This window comes from Hyla sarda, unplaced genomic scaffold, assembly GCF_029499605.1.
Source record: "Hyla sarda isolate aHylSar1 unplaced genomic scaffold, aHylSar1.hap1 scaffold_398, whole genome shotgun sequence".
Lineage (NCBI taxonomy): Eukaryota > Metazoa > Chordata > Amphibia > Anura > Hylidae > Hyla > Hyla sarda.
Genome location: NW_026610415.1, coordinates 267,989 through 284,914, shown reverse-complemented (window position 1 = coordinate 284,914; position 16,926 = coordinate 267,989). Strand labels below are relative to the sequence as shown.

At 46.4% G+C, this 16,926-nt stretch overlaps 8 non-coding genes across 8 annotated transcripts; all 8 read left to right on the top strand.

The window, feature by feature from the left end:
- Nucleotides 1-499: 499 nt before the first annotated feature.
- On the top strand, nucleotides 500-690 carry LOC130333010 (U2 spliceosomal RNA). The gene has a single exon (XR_008875394.1). It is a non-coding gene; the product is annotated as a U2 spliceosomal RNA (small nuclear RNA).
- A 2,092-nt stretch (nucleotides 691-2,782) lies between these two features.
- LOC130333009 (U2 spliceosomal RNA) lies at nucleotides 2,783-2,973 on the top strand. Its single transcript, XR_008875393.1, has one exon. It is a non-coding gene; the product is annotated as a U2 spliceosomal RNA (small nuclear RNA).
- A 2,090-nt stretch (nucleotides 2,974-5,063) lies between these two features.
- Nucleotides 5,064-5,254, top strand: LOC130333007 (U2 spliceosomal RNA). Its single transcript, XR_008875392.1, has one exon. It is a non-coding gene; the product is annotated as a U2 spliceosomal RNA (small nuclear RNA).
- A 2,094-nt stretch (nucleotides 5,255-7,348) lies between these two features.
- LOC130333006 (U2 spliceosomal RNA) lies at nucleotides 7,349-7,539 on the top strand. Its single transcript, XR_008875391.1, has one exon. It is a non-coding gene; the product is annotated as a U2 spliceosomal RNA (small nuclear RNA).
- Nucleotides 7,540-9,625: 2,086 nt separating this feature from the next.
- On the top strand, nucleotides 9,626-9,816 carry LOC130333005 (U2 spliceosomal RNA). The gene has a single exon (XR_008875390.1). It is a non-coding gene; the product is annotated as a U2 spliceosomal RNA (small nuclear RNA).
- A 2,097-nt stretch (nucleotides 9,817-11,913) lies between these two features.
- LOC130333004 (U2 spliceosomal RNA) lies at nucleotides 11,914-12,104 on the top strand. The gene has a single exon (XR_008875389.1). It is a non-coding gene; the product is annotated as a U2 spliceosomal RNA (small nuclear RNA).
- Nucleotides 12,105-14,191: 2,087 nt separating this feature from the next.
- LOC130333002 (U2 spliceosomal RNA) lies at nucleotides 14,192-14,382 on the top strand. Its single transcript, XR_008875386.1, has one exon. It is a non-coding gene; the product is annotated as a U2 spliceosomal RNA (small nuclear RNA).
- Nucleotides 14,383-16,472: 2,090 nt separating this feature from the next.
- Nucleotides 16,473-16,663, top strand: LOC130333001 (U2 spliceosomal RNA). The gene has a single exon (XR_008875385.1). It is a non-coding gene; the product is annotated as a U2 spliceosomal RNA (small nuclear RNA).
- Nucleotides 16,664-16,926: the final 263 nt, after the last annotated feature.

Here is a 16,926-nt window from a genome sequence, read left to right as displayed (position 1 = left end):
GAGGAGCATCAGCACTGCTCTGCCTGAGCAGAACCATCACCGCCATAGGTTGTCAAATAACCCGGGTTTAACCCACACAGGTAAGTCCAATGGGGTGCAGGCATGTCCTCTATGCTTACAGCTTCCCGTGGGTGTTGGTTTGATACCGTTTGGGGACAGCCAAGGAGGCATCTGCAGGCAACAAAGGTAGGTGTGTGCTTGTGTGTGTGTTTCCTATGCAGATCCTAAGCCCAGTGTCACATGCAAGTAGGAGGAGTAAGAAGGGTTCCTGGCAAATCCGGGTTATGGATTGCATTTAAAAAGGCCCCGTGGGAGTGCAATGGGCCCCTGTCTTGCTGCTTAGCAATAATGGTATGGGTTTAGGTTCTGCTGTGTGTACTGGTGGTTGACTGCCCCCCAGCCCAGAGTGTGCATGGAAAATTGTCTGGCAGCCTCCCTGACAGCAAGCAGTGATAGTGCCCATGAAGGGCACCTTGTTGGGCCCGCCCCTTTCACGGTTATCGCTTCTCGGCCTTTTGGCTAAGATCAAGTGTAGTATCTGTTCTTATCAGTTTAATATCTGATACGTCCCCTATCTGGGGACCATATATTAAATGGATTTTTGAGAACGGGGGCCGATTTCGAAGCTTGCTTCCGTCGCCCTATGCATTGACCCGATATGGCAGTATCTTCGGGTACAGTGCACCACCCCCTTACAGGGTTAAAAAGAAAGATTCCTACTTTCATTGCTACCTGCTTGCTGGCTAGCCAGCTAGCCAGCCCTGTGGGCCTTGCTGCTGCTGCAGCCAAAAAACAAAAGGTGGTGCTGCTGCTGCTTCTGCTGCTTCTGCTTCTGCTTGTGTCTGGCCGCTGTTGGAGCGTCCAGGCACAGGACTTCTGCTGCTGCTGACTAAATGGCCTCCTTAATTGGATCATTTGAGTAGCCAGCACACCTGTGCAGGTAGGGCATGACATGATAGGCAGCTGCCTTGATAGCGGGTGGGTGCTGAATGTTCCTAATTGACAAAATAAGATTAATGCTTATGAAGAAATATAAAATCTCATCCCTTCCCCAATATCGCGCCACACCCCTACCCCTTAATTCCCTGGTTGAACTTGATGGACATATGTCTTTTTTCGACCGTACTAACTATGTAACTATGTAACATAACATGGGGGGGGGGGGGGGTCTCCTGGCTGTTCACACAGGTGTGTCATTGCTGTACATTGACCATGCATTGCTTCTGTGGTATTGCAAAGGCAAAGACAAATGCTTCCAGCCATCCATTGCACTAATGGATTGGTCATCAGCTGGCTGTCTATGTCCCGCATCAATATAGACCAAAGTACAGAGGGTTAGGCTATGCTATTGTGTACCTACCTGATGCATCAGAAGGTGCGAGGCCCTTGCTAAATTCTGTGCACAGACTTTGAGATCTATACTTTAGACTGTATCTAAACCTGCTCCAACATGGACTGACATTCTGGCCTACTTTCAGCCGATGCGACTTGTCTGTCGCTGAACAGTCGCTTTTTATGTATTCAGCACCTATGTATAATGTTGTAAAAATGCTCTAGAAGCTAAAGTCGCAGAAATGTCACACATATTTGGCCTGCAACTTTCTGTGCGACAAATTCAGAAAGGAAAAATCAGTATAAATCCTTTGAAAATTATCCCCCAGTGTCTCCATCTGCTGGCGGTATTGAATAAGCATTGCTGCACTGATGGGGTATGCATTAGACGAAAAAAAAGAAGAAAAAGAAGAATAATACGCCCAGAAAAGAGGCGAAAAGGAGAAAAACGTAAAAAAACGTGAAAAAAAAGTAAGAGGAAGAGAAGGGAAAAAAAGGTGGAAATGGGTTTAAAAGTGATTTCGGCGGAGAAATATATATATATATATATATATATATATATATATATATATATATACGCGCACACACACACATATATATAAACGTATTCTCCGTTGAGATATTGCAGCCGCTGCTGTGTCCAGGCCCAGGAGCCTTAGCACTGTGCTGTGATGTCACTCAATACCACTGACATCACTAGGTGTAAACAACATCTCTCCTTTGCTGTGTATGTGACTATGGAGCTGTTTGGTGATGTCGTCTATTATGGCCTTCATAGAAGCAACAGGAGATTGTTGCATCCATCTAGAACCCTCAGAACTACAGTGCTATGATGTCACTCACTTCCACAGGCCTTGCAGAGTGTAAACAACAACAACCCAGCTTTGTTGTGTATGTAACCATAGGGATTTGTGATGTCACCTAGAACCTTCACAGCAGCGACAGCTTTATGAGGAGCATCAGCACTGCTCTGCCTGAGCAGAACCATCACCGCCATAGGTTGTCAAATAACCCGGGTTTAACCCACACAGGTAAGTCCAATGGGGTGCAGGCATGTCCTCTATGCTTACAGCTTCCCGTGGGTGTTGGTTTGATACCGTTTGGGGACAGCCAAGGAGGCATCTGCAGGCAACAAAGGTAGGTGTGTGCTTGTGTGTGTGTTTCCTATGCAGATCCTAAGCCCAGTGTCACATGCAAGTAGGAGGAGTAAGAAGGGTTCCTGGCAAATCCGGGTTATGGATTGCATTTAAAAAGGCCCCGTGGGAGTGCAATGGGCCCCTGTCTTGCTGCTTAGCAATAATGGTATGGGTTTAGGTTCTGCTGTGTGTACTGGTGGTTGACTGCCCCCCAGCCCAGAGTGTGCATGGAAAATTGTCTGGCAGCCTCCCTGACAGCAAGCAGTGATAGTGCCCATGAAGGGCACCTTGTTGGGCCCGCCCCTTTCACGGTTATCGCTTCTCGGCCTTTTGGCTAAGATCAAGTGTAGTATCTGTTCTTATCAGTTTAATATCTGATACGTCCCCTATCTGGGGACCATATATTAAATGGATTTTTGAGAACGGGGGCCGATTTCGAAGCTTGCTTCCGTCGCCCTATGCATTGACCCGATATGGCAGTATCTTCGGGTACAGTGCACCACCCCCTTACAGGGTTAAAAAGAAAGATTCCTACTTTCATTGCTACCTGCTTGCTGGCTAGCCAGCTAGCCAGCCCTGTGGGCCTTGCTGCTGCTGCAGCCAAAAAACAAAAGGTGGTGCTGCTGCTGCTTCTGCTGCTTCTGCTTCTGCTTGTGTCTGGCCGCTGTTGGAGCGTCCAGGCACAGGACTTCTGCTGCTGCTGACTAAATGGCCTCCTTAATTGGATCATTTGAGTAGCCAGCACACCTGTGCAGGTAGGGCATGACATGATAGGCAGCTGCCTTGATAGCGGGTGGGTGCTGAATGTTCCTAATTGACAAAATAAGATTAATGCTTATGAAGAAATATAAAATCTCATCCCTTCCCCAATATCGCGCCACACCCCTACCCCTTAATTCCCTGGTTGAACTTGATGGACATATGTCTTTTTTCGACCGTACTAACTATGTAACTATGTAACATAACATGGGGGGGGGGGGGGGTCTCCTGGCTGTTCACACAGGTGTGTCATTGCTGTACATTGACCATGCATTGCTTCTGTGGTATTGCAAAGGCAAAGACAAATGCTTCCAGCCATCCATTGCACTAATGGATTGGTCATCAGCTGGCTGTCTATGTCCCGCATCAATATAGACCAAAGTACAGAGGGTTAGGCTATGCTATTGTGTACCTACCTGATGCATCAGAAGGTGCGAGGCCCTTGCTAAATTCTGTGCACAGACTTTGAGATCTATACTTTAGACTGTATCTAAACCTGCTCCAACATGGACTGACATTCTGGCCTACTTTCAGCCGATGCGACTTGTCTGTCGCTGAACAGTCGCTTTTTATGTATTCAGCACCTATGTATAATGTTGTAAAAATGCTCTAGAAGCTAAAGTCGCAGAAATGTCACACATATTTGGCCTGCAACTTTCTGTGCGACAAATTCAGAAAGGAAAAATCAGTATAAATCCTTTGAAAATTATCCCCCAGTGTCTCCATCTGCTGGCGGTATTGAATAAGCATTGCTGCACTGATGGGGTATGCATTAGACGAAAAAAAAGAAGAAAAAGAAGAATAATACGCCCAGAAAAGAGGCGAAAAGGAGAAAAACGTAAAAAAACGTGAAAAAAAAGTAAGAGGAAGAGAAGGGAAAAAAAGGTGGAAATGGGTTTAAAAGTGATTTCGGCGGAGAAATATATATATATATATATATATATATATATATATATATATATACGCGCACACACACACATATATATAAACGTATTCTCCGTTGAGATATTGCAGCCGCTGCTGTGTCCAGGCCCAGGAGCCTTAGCACTGTGCTGTGATGTCACTCAATACCACTGACATCACTAGGTGTAAACAACATCTCTCCTTTGCTGTGTATGTGACTATGGAGCTGTTTGGTGATGTCGTCTATTATGGCCTTCATAGAAGCAACAGGAGATTGTTGCATCCATCTAGAACCCTCAGAACTACAGTGCTATGATGTCACTCACTTCCACAGGCCTTGCAGAGTGTAAACAACAACAACCCAGCTTTGTTGTGTATGTAACCATAGGGATTTGTGATGTCACCTAGAACCTTCACAGCAGCGACAGCTTTATGAGGAGCATCAGCACTGCTCTGCCTGAGCAGAACCATCACCGCCATAGGTTGTCAAATAACCCGGGTTTAACCCACACAGGTAAGTCCAATGGGGTGCAGGCATGTCCTCTATGCTTACAGCTTCCCGTGGGTGTTGGTTTGATACCGTTTGGGGACAGCCAAGGAGGCATCTGCAGGCAACAAAGGTAGGTGTGTGCTTGTGTGTGTGTTTCCTATGCAGATCCTAAGCCCAGTGTCACATGCAAGTAGGAGGAGTAAGAAGGGTTCCTGGCAAATCCGGGTTATGGATTGCATTTAAAAAGGCCCCGTGGGAGTGCAATGGGCCCCTGTCTTGCTGCTTAGCAATAATGGTATGGGTTTAGGTTCTGCTGTGTGTACTGGTGGTTGACTGCCCCCCAGCCCAGAGTGTGCATGGAAAATTGTCTGGCAGCCTCCCTGACAGCAAGCAGTGATAGTGCCCATGAAGGGCACCTTGTTGGGCCCGCCCCTTTCACGGTTATCGCTTCTCGGCCTTTTGGCTAAGATCAAGTGTAGTATCTGTTCTTATCAGTTTAATATCTGATACGTCCCCTATCTGGGGACCATATATTAAATGGATTTTTGAGAACGGGGGCCGATTTCGAAGCTTGCTTCCGTCGCCCTATGCATTGACCCGATATGGCAGTATCTTCGGGTACAGTGCACCACCCCCTTACAGGGTTAAAAAGAAAGATTCCTACTTTCATTGCTACCTGCTTGCTGGCTAGCCAGCTAGCCAGCCCTGTGGGCCTTGCTGCTGCTGCAGCCAAAAAACAAAAGGTGGTGCTGCTGCTGCTTCTGCTGCTTCTGCTTCTGCTTGTGTCTGGCCGCTGTTGGAGCGTCCAGGCACAGGACTTCTGCTGCTGCTGACTAAATGGCCTCCTTAATTGGATCATTTGAGTAGCCAGCACACCTGTGCAGGTAGGGCATGACATGATAGGCAGCTGCCTTGATAGCGGGTGGGTGCTGAATGTTCCTAATTGACAAAATAAGATTAATGCTTATGAAGAAATATAAAATCTCATCCCTTCCCCAATATCGCGCCACACCCCTACCCCTTAATTCCCTGGTTGAACTTGATGGACATATGTCTTTTTTCGACCGTACTAACTATGTAACTATGTAACATAACATGGGGGGGGGGGGGTCTCCTGGCTGTTCACACAGGTGTGTCATTGCTGTACATTGACCATGCATTGCTTCTGTGGTATTGCAAAGGCAAAGACAAATGCTTCCAGCCATCCATTGCACTAATGGATTGGTCATCAGCTGGCTGTCTATGTCCCGCATCAATATAGACCAAAGTACAGAGGGTTAGGCTATGCTATTGTGCACCTACCTGATGCATCAGAAGGTGCGAGGCCCTTGCTAAATTCTGTGCACAGACTTTGAGATCTATACTTTAGACTGTATCTAAACCTGCTCCAACATGGACTGACATTCTGGCCTACTTTCAGCCGATGCGACTTGTCTGTCGCTGAACAGTCGCTTTTTATGTATTCAGCACCTATGTATAATGTTGTAAAAATGCTCTAGAAGCTAAAGTCGCAGAAATGTCACACATATTTGGCCTGCAACTTTCTGTGCGACAAATTCAGACAGGAAAAATCAGTATAAATCCTTAGAAAATTATCCCCCAGTGTCTCCATCTGCTGGCGGTATTGAATAAGCATTGCTGCACAGATGGGGTATGCATTAGACGAAAAAAAAGAAGAAAAAGAAGAATAATACGCCCAGAAAAGAGGCGAAAAGGAGAAAAACGTAAAAAAACGTGAAAAAAAAGTAAGAGGAAGAGAAGGGAAAAAAAGGTGGAAATGGGTTTAAAAGTGATTTCGGCGGAGAAATATATATATGTATATATATATATATATATATATATATATATATATATACGCGCACACACACACATATATATAAACGTATTCTCCGTTGAGATATTGCAGCCGCTGCTGTGTCCAGGCCCAGGAGCCTTAGCACTGTGCTGTGATGTCACTCAATACCACTGACATCACTAGGTGTAAACAACATCTCTCCTTTGCTGTGTATGTGACTATGGAGCTGTTTGGTGATGTCGTCTATTATGGCCTTCATAGAAGCAACAGGAGATTGTTGCATCCATCTAGAACCCTCAGAACTACAGTGCTATGATGTCACTCACTTCCACAGGCCTTGCAGAGTGTAAACAACAACAACCCAGCTTTGTTGTGTATGTAACCATAGGGATTTGTGATGTCACCTAGAACCTTCACAGCAGCGACAGCTTTATGAGGAGCATCAGCACTGCTCTGCCTGAGCAGAACCATCACCGCCATAGGTTGTCAAATAACCCGGGTTTAACCCACACAGGTAAGTCCAATGGGGTGCAGGCATGTCCTCTATGCTTACAGCTTCCCGTGGGTGTTGGTTTGATACCGTTTGGGGACAGCCAAGGAGGCATCTGCAGGCAACAAAGGTAGGTGTGTGCTTGTGTGTGTGTTTCCTATGCAGATCCTAAGCCCAGTGTCACATGCAAGTAGGAGGAGTAAGAAGGGTTCCTGGCAAATCCGGGTTATGGATTGCATTTAAAAAGGCCCCGTGGGAGTGCAATGGGCCCCTGTCTTGCTGCTTAGCAATAATGGTATGGGTTTAGGTTCTGCTGTGTGTACTGGTGGTTGACTGCCCCCCAGCCCAGAGTGTGCATGGAAAATTGTCTGGCAGCCTCCCTGACAGCAAGCAGTGATAGTGCCCATGAAGGGCACCTTGTTGGGCCCGCCCCTTTCACGGTTATCGCTTCTCGGCCTTTTGGCTAAGATCAAGTGTAGTATCTGTTCTTATCAGTTTAATATCTGATACGTCCCCTATCTGGGGACCATATATTAAATGGATTTTTGAGAACGGGGGCCGATTTCGAAGCTTGCTTCCGTCGCCCTATGCATTGACCCGATATGGCAGTATCTTCGGGTACAGTGCACCACCCCCTTACAGGGTTAAAAAGAAAGATTCCTACTTTCATTGCTACCTGCTTGCTGGCTAGCCAGCTAGCCAGCCCTGTGGGCCTTGCTGCTGCTGCAGCCAAAAAACAAAAGGTGGTGCTGCTGCTGCTTCTGCTGCTTCTGCTTCTGCTTGTGTCTGGCCGCTGTTGGAGCGTCCAGGCACAGGACTTCTGCTGCTGCTGACTAAATGGCCTCCTTAATTGGATCATTTGAGTAGCCAGCACACCTGTGCAGGTAGGGCATGACATGATAGGCAGCTGCCTTGATAGCGGGTGGGTGCTGAATGTTCCTAATTGACAAAATAAGATTAATGCTTATGAAGAAATATAAAATCTCATCCCTTCCCCAATATCGCGCCACACCCCTACCCCTTAATTCCCTGGTTGAACTTGATGGACATATGTCTTTTTTCGACCGTACTAACTATGTAACTATGTAACATAACATGGGGGGGGGGGGGGGTCTCCTGGCTGTTCACACAGGTGTGTCATTGCTGTACATTGACCATGCATTGCTTCTGTGGTATTGCAAAGGCAAAGACAAATGCTTCCAGCCATCCATTGCACTAATGGATTGGTCATCAGCTGGCTGTCTATGTCCCGCATCAATATAGACCAAAGTACAGAGGGTTAGGCTATGCTATTGTGTACCTACCTGATGCATCAGAAGGTGCGAGGCCCTTGCTAAATTCTGTGCACAGACTTTGAGATCTATACTTTAGACTGTATCTAAACCTGCTCCAACATGGACTGACATTCTGGCCTACTTTCAGCCGATGCGACTTGTCTGTCGCTGAACAGTCGCTTTTTATGTATTCAGCACCTATGTATAATGTTGTAAAAATGCTCTAGAAGCTAAAGTCGCAGAAATGTCACACATATTTGGCCTGCAACTTTCTGTGCGACAAATTCAGAAAGGAAAAATCAGTATAAATCCTTTGAAAATTATCCCCCAGTGTCTCCATCTGCTGGCGGTATTGAATAAGCATTGCTGCACTGATGGGGTATGCATTAGACGAAAAAAAAGAAGAAAAAGAAGAATAATACGCCCAGAAAAGAGGCGAAAAGGAGAAAAACGTAAAAAAACGTGAAAAAAAAGTAAGAGGAAGAGAAGGGAAAAAAAGGTGGAAATGGGTTTAAAAGTGATTTCGGCGGAGAAATATATATATATATATATATATATATATATATATATATACGCGCACACACACACATATATATAAACGTATTCTCCGTTGAGATATTGCAGCCGCTGCTGTGTCCAGGCCCAGGAGCCTTAGCACTGTGCTGTGATGTCACTCAATACCACTGACATCACTAGGTGTAAACAACATCTCTCCTTTGCTGTGTATGTGACTATGGAGCTGTTTGGTGATGTCGTCTATTATGGCCTTCATAGAAGCAACAGGAGATTGTTGCATCCATCTAGAACCCTCAGAACTACAGTGCTATGATGTCACTCACTTCCACAGGCCTTGCAGAGTGTAAACAACAACAACCCAGCTTTGTTGTGTATGTAACCATAGGGATTTGTGATGTCACCTAGAACCTTCACAGCAGCGACAGCTTTATGAGGAGCATCAGCACTGCTCTGCCTGAGCAGAACCATCACCGCCATAGGTTGTCAAATAACCCGGGTTTAACCCACACAGGTAAGTCCAATGGGGTGCAGGCATGTCCTCTATGCTTACAGCTTCCCGTGGGTGTTGGTTTGATACCGTTTGGGGACAGCCAAGGAGGCATCTGCAGGCAACAAAGGTAGGTGTGTGCTTGTGTGTGTGTTTCCTATGCAGATCCTAAGCCCAGTGTCACATGCAAGTAGGAGGAGTAAGAAGGGTTCCTGGCAAATCCGGGTTATGGATTGCATTTAAAAAGGCCCCGTGGGAGTGCAATGGGCCCCTGTCTTGCTGCTTAGCAATAATGGTATGGGTTTAGGTTCTGCTGTGTGTACTGGTGGTTGACTGCCCCCCAGCCCAGAGTGTGCATGGAAAATTGTCTGGCAGCCTCCCTGACAGCAAGCAGTGATAGTGCCCATGAAGGGCACCTTGTTGGGCCCGCCCCTTTCACGGTTATCGCTTCTCGGCCTTTTGGCTAAGATCAAGTGTAGTATCTGTTCTTATCAGTTTAATATCTGATACGTCCCCTATCTGGGGACCATATATTAAATGGATTTTTGAGAACGGGGGCCGATTTCGAAGCTTGCTTCCGTCGCCCTATGCATTGACCCGATATGGCAGTATCTTCGGGTACAGTGCACCACCCCCTTACAGGGTTAAAAAGAAAGATTCCTACTTTCATTGCTACCTGCTTGCTGGCTAGCCAGCTAGCCAGCCCTGTGGGCCTTGCTGCTGCTGCAGCCAAAAAACAAAAGGTGGTGCTGCTGCTGCTTCTGCTGCTTCTGCTTCTGCTTGTGTCTGGCCGCTGTTGGAGCGTCCAGGCACAGGACTTCTGCTGCTGCTGACTAAATGGCCTCCTTAATTGGATCATTTGAGTAGCCAGCACACCTGTGCAGGTAGGGCATGACATGATAGGCAGCTGCCTTGATAGCGGGTGGGTGCTGAATGTTCCTAATTGACAAAATAAGATTAATGCTTATGAAGAAATATAAAATCTCATCCCTTCCCCAATATCGCGCCACACCCCTACCCCTTAATTCCCTGGTTGAACTTGATGGACATATGTCTTTTTTCGACCGTACTAACTATGTAACTATGTAACATAACATGGGGGGGGGGGGGGGGTCTCCTGGCTGTTCACACAGGTGTGTCATTGCTGTACATTGACCATGCATTGCTTCTGTGGTATTGCAAAGGCAAAGACAAATGCTTCCAGCCATCCATTGCACTAATGGATTGGTCATCAGCTGGCTGTCTATGTCCCGCATCAATATAGACCAAAGTACAGAGGGTTAGGCTATGCTATTGTGCACCTACCTGATGCATCAGAAGGTGCGAGGCCCTTGCTAAATTCTGTGCACAGACTTTGAGATCTATACTTTAGACTGTATCTAAACCTGCTCCAACATGGACTGACATTCTGGCCTACTTTCAGCCGATGCGACTTGTCTGTCGCTGAACAGTCGCTTTTTATGTATTCAGCACCTATGTATAATGTTGTAAAAATGCTCTAGAAGCTAAAGTCGCAGAAATGTCACACATATTTGGCCTGCAACTTTCTGTGCGACAAATTCAGACAGGAAAAATCTGTATAAATCCTTAGAAAATTATCCCCCAGTGTCTCCATCTGCTGGCGGTATTGAATAAGCATTGCTGCACAGATGGGGTATGCATTAGACGAAAAAAAAGAAGAAAAAGAAGAATAATACGCCCAGAAAAGAGGCGAAAAGGAGAAAAACGTAAAAAAACGTGAAAAAAAAGTAAGAGGAAGAGAAGGGAAAAAAAGGTGGAAATGGGTTTAAAAGTGATTTCGGCGGAGAAATATATATATGTATATATATATATATATATATATATATATATATATATACGCGCACACACACACATATATATAAACGTATTCTCCGTTGAGATATTGCAGCCGCTGCTGTGTCCAGGCCCAGGAGCCTTAGCACTGTGCTGTGATGTCACTCAATACCACTGACATCACTAGGTGTAAACAACATCTCTCCTTTGCTGTGTATGTGACTATGGAGCTGTTTGGTGATGTCGTCTATTATGGCCTTCATAGAAGCAACAGGAGATTGTTGCATCCATCTAGAACCCTCAGAACTACAGTGCTATGATGTCACTCACTTCCACAGGCCTTGCAGAGTGTAAACAACAACAACCCAGCTTTGTTGTGTATGTAACCATAGGGATTTGTGATGTCACCTAGAACCTTCACAGCAGCGACAGCTTTATGAGGAGCATCAGCACTGCTCTGCCTGAGCAGAACCATCACCGCCATAGGTTGTCAAATAACCCGGGTTTAACCCACACAGGTAAGTCCAATGGGGTGCAGGCATGTCCTCTATGCTTACAGCTTCCCGTGGGTGTTGGTTTGATACCGTTTGGGGACAGCCAAGGAGGCATCTGCAGGCAACAAAGGTAGGTGTGTGCTTGTGTGTGTGTTTCCTATGCAGATCCTAAGCCCAGTGTCACATGCAAGTAGGAGGAGTAAGAAGGGTTCCTGGCAAATCCGGGTTATGGATTGCATTTAAAAAGGCCCCGTGGGAGTGCAATGGGCCCCTGTCTTGCTGCTTAGCAATAATGGTATGGGTTTAGGTTCTGCTGTGTGTACTGGTGGTTGACTGCCCCCCAGCCCAGAGTGTGCATGGAAAATTGTCTGGCAGCCTCCCTGACAGCAAGCAGTGATAGTGCCCATGAAGGGCACCTTGTTGGGCCCGCCCCTTTCATGGTTATCGCTTCTCGGCCTTTTGGCTAAGATCAAGTGTAGTATCTGTTCTTATCAGTTTAATATCTGATACGTCCCCTATCTGGGGACCATATATTAAATGGATTTTTGAGAACGGGGGCCGATTTCGAAGCTTGCTTCCGTCGCCCTATGCATTGACCCGATATGGCAGTATCTTCGGGTACAGTGCACCACCCCCTTACAGGGTTAAAAAGAAAGATTCCTACTTTCATTGCTACCTGCTTGCTGGCTAGCCAGCTAGCCAGCCCTGTGGGCCTTGCTGCTGCTGCAGCCAAAAAACAAAAGGTGGTGCTGCTGCTGCTTCTGCTGCTTCTGCTTCTGCTTGTGTCTGGCCGCTGTTGGAGCGTCCAGGCACAGGACTTCTGCTGCTGCTGACTAAATGGCCTCCTTAATTGGATCATTTGAGTAGCCAGCACACCTGTGCAGGTAGGGCATGACATGATAGGCAGCTGCCTTGATAGCGGGTGGGTGCTGAATGTTCCTAATTGACAAAATAAGATTAATGCTTATGAAGAAATATAAAATCTCATCCCTTCCCCAATATCGCGCCACACCCCTACCCCTTAATTCCCTGGTTGAACTTGATGGACATATGTCTTTTTTCGACCGTACTAACTATGTAACTATGTAACATAACATGGGGGGGGGGGGGGGGGTCTCCTGGCTGTTCACACAGGTGTGTCATTGCTGTACATTGACCATGCATTGCTTCTGTGGTATTGCAAAGGCAAAGACAAATGCTTCCAGCCATCCATTGCACTAATGGATTGGTCATCAGCTGGCTGTCTATGTCCCGCATCAATATAGACCAAAGTACAGAGGGTTAGGCTATGCTATTGTGCACCTACCTGATGCATCAGAAGGTGCGAGGCCCTTGCTAAATTCTGTGCACAGACTTTGAGATCTATACTTTAGACTGTATCTAAACCTGCTCCAACATGGACTGACATTCTGGCCTACTTTCAGCCGATGCGACTTGTCTGTCGCTGAACAGTCGCTTTTTATGTATTCAGCACCTATGTATAATGTTGTAAAAATGCTCTAGAAGCTAAAGTCGCAGAAATGTCACACATATTTGGCCTGCAACTTTCTGTGCGACAAATTCAGACAGGAAAAATCAGTATAAATCCTTAGAAAATTATCCCCCAGTGTCTCCATCTGCTGGCGGTATTGAATAAGCATTGCTGCACTGATGGGGTATGCATTAGACGAAAAAAAGAAGAAAAAGAAGAATAATACGCCCAGAAAAGAGGCGAAAAGGAGAAAAACGTAAAAAAACGTGAAAAAAAAGTAAGAGGAAGAGAAGGGAAAAAAAGGTGGAAATGGGTTTAAAAGTGATTTCGGCGGAGAAATATATATATATATATATATATATATATATATATATATATACGCGCACACACACACATATATAAACGTATTCTCCGTTGAGATATTGCAGCCGCTGCTGTGTCCAGGCCCAGGAGCCTTAGCACTGTGCTGTGATGTCACTCAATACCACTGACATCACTAGGTGTAAACAACATCTCTCCTTTGCTGTGTATGTGACTATGGAGCTGTTTGGTGATGTCGTCTATTATGGCCTTCATAGAAGCAACAGGAGATTGTTGCATCCATCTAGAACCCTCAGAACTACAGTGCTATGATGTCACTCACTTCCACAGGCCTTGCAGAGTGTAAACAACAACAACCCAGCTTTGTTGTGTATGTAACCATAGGGATTTGTGATGTCACCTAGAACCTTCACAGCAGCGACAGCTTTATGAGGAGCATCAGCACTGCTCTGCCTGAGCAGAACCATCACCGCCATAGGTTGTCAAATAACCCGGGTTTAACCCACACAGGTAAGTCCAATGGGGTGCAGGCATGTCCTCTATGCTTACAGCTTCCCGTGGGTGTTGGTTTGATACCGTTTGGGGACAGCCAAGGAGGCATCTGCAGGCAACAAAGGTAGGTGTGTGCTTGTGTGTGTGTTTCCTATGCAGATCCTAAGCCCAGTGTCACATGCAAGTAGGAGGAGTAAGAAGGGTTCCTGGCAAATCCGGGTTATGGATTGCATTTAAAAAGGCCCCGTGGGAGTGCAATGGGCCCCTGTCTTGCTGCTTAGCAATAATGGTATGGGTTTAGGTTCTGCTGTGTGTACTGGTGGTTGACTGCCCCCCAGCCCAGAGTGTGCATGGAAAATTGTCTGGCAGCCTCCCTGACAGCAAGCAGTGATAGTGCCCATGAAGGGCACCTTGTTGGGCCCGCCCCTTTCACGGTTATCGCTTCTCGGCCTTTTGGCTAAGATCAAGTGTAGTATCTGTTCTTATCAGTTTAATATCTGATACGTCCCCTATCTGGGGACCATATATTAAATGGATTTTTGAGAACGGGGGCCGATTTCGAAGCTTGCTTCCGTCGCCCTATGCATTGACCCGATATGGCAGTATCTTCGGGTACAGTGCACCACCCCCTTACAGGGTTAAAAAGAAAGATTCCTACTTTCATTGCTACCTGCTTGCTGGCTAGCCAGCTAGCCAGCCCTGTGGGCCTTGCTGCTGCTGCAGCCAAAAAACAAAAGGTGGTGCTGCTGCTGCTTCTGCTGCTTCTGCTTCTGCTTGTGTCTGGCCGCTGTTGGAGCGTCCAGGCACAGGACTTCTGCTGCTGCTGACTAAATGGCCTCCTTAATTGGATCATTTGAGTAGCCAGCACACCTGTGCAGGTAGGGCATGACATGATAGGCAGCTGCCTTGATAGCGGGTGGGTGCTGAATGTTCCTAATTGACAAAATAAGATTAATGCTTATGAAGAAATATAAAATCTCATCCCTTCCCCAATATCGCGCCACACCCCTACCCCTTAATTCCCTGGTTGAACTTGATGGACATATGTCTTTTTTCGACCGTACTAACTATGTAACTATGTAACATAACATGGGGGGGGGGGGGGGTCTCCTGGCTGTTCACACAGGTGTGTCATTGCTGTACATTGACCATGCATTGCTTCTGTGGTATTGCAAAGGCAAAGACAAATGCTTCCAGCCATCCATTGCACTAATGGATTGGTCATCAGCTGGCTGTCTATGTCCCGCATCAATATAGACCAAAGTACAGAGGGTTAGGCTATGCTATTGTGTACCTACCTGATGCATCAGAAGGTGCGAGGCCCTTGCTAAATTCTGTGCACAGACTTTGAGATCTATACTTTAGACTGTATCTAAACCTGCTCCAACATGGACTGACATTCTGGCCTACTTTCAGCCGATGCGACTTGTCTGTCGCTGAACAGTCGCTTTTTATGTATTCAGCACCTATGTATAATGTTGTAAAAATGCTCTAGAAGCTAAAGTCGCAGAAATGTCACACATATTTGGCCTGCAACTTTCTGTGCGACAAATTCAGAAAGGAAAAATCAGTATAAATCCTTTGAAAATTATCCCCCAGTGTCTCCATCTGCTGGCGGTATTGAATAAGCATTGCTGCACTGATGGGGTATGCATTAGACGAAAAAAAAGAAGAAAAAGAAGAATAATACGCCCAGAAAAGAGGCGAAAAGGAGAAAAACGTAAAAAAACGTGAAAAAAAAGTAAGAGGAAGAGAAGGGAAAAAAAGGTGGAAATGGGTTTAAAAGTGATTTCGGCGGAGAAATATATATATATATATATATATATATATATATATATATATATACGCGCACACACACACATATATATAAACGTATTCTCCGTTGAGATATTGCAGCCGCTGCTGTGTCCAGGCCCAGGAGCCTTAGCACTGTGCTGTGATGTCACTCAATACCACTGACATCACTAGGTGTAAACAACATCTCTCCTTTGCTGTGTATGTGACTATGGAGCTGTTTGGTGATGTCGTCTATTATGGCCTTCATAGAAGCAACAGGAGATTGTTGCATCCATCTAGAACCCTCAGAACTACAGTGCTATGATGTCACTCACTTCCACAGGCCTTGCAGAGTGTAAACAACAACAACCCAGCTTTGTTGTGTATGTAACCATAGGGATTTGTGATGTCACCTAGAACCTTCACAGCAGCGACAGCTTTATGAGGAGCATCAGCACTGCTCTGCCTGAGCAGAACCATCACCGCCATAGGTTGTCAAATAACCCGGGTTTAACCCACACAGGTAAGTCCAATGGGGTGCAGGCATGTCCTCTATGCTTACAGCTTCCCGTGGGTGTTGGTTTGATACCGTTTGGGGACAGCCAAGGAGGCATCTGCAGGCAACAAAGGTAGGTGTGTGCTTGTGTGTGTGTTTCCTATGCAGATCCTAAGCCCAGTGTCACATGCAAGTAGGAGGAGTAAGAAGGGTTCCTGGCAAATCCGGGTTATGGATTGCATTTAAAAAGGCCCCGTGGGAGTGCAATGGGCCCCTGTCTTGCTGCTTAGCAATAATGGTATGGGTTTAGGTTCTGCTGTGTGTACTGGTGGTTGACTGCCCCCCAGCCCAGAGTGTGCATGGAAAATTGTCTGGCAGCCTCCCTGACAGCAAGCAGTGATAGTGCCCATGAAGGGCACCTTGTTGGGCCCGCCCCTTTCACGGTTATCGCTTCTCGGCCTTTTGGCTAAGATCAAGTGTAGTATCTGTTCTTATCAGTTTAATATCTGATACGTCCCCTATCTGGGGACCATATATTAAATGGATTTTTGAGAACGGGGGCCGATTTCGAAGCTTGCTTCCGTCGCCCTATGCATTGACCCGATATGGCAGTATCTTCGGGTACAGTGCACCACCCCCTTACAGGGTTAAAAAGAAAGATTCCTACTTTCATTGCTACCTGCTTGCTGGCTAGCCAGCTAGCCAGCCCTGTGGGCCTTGCTGCTGCTGCAGCCAAAAAACAAAAGGTGGTGCTGCTGCTGCTTCTGCTGCTTCTGCTTCTGCTTGTGTCTGGCCGCTGTTGGAGCGTCCAGGCACAGGACTTCTGCTGCTGCTGACTAAATGGCCTCCTTAATTGGATCATTTGAGTAGCCAGCACACCTGTGCAGGTAGGGCATGACA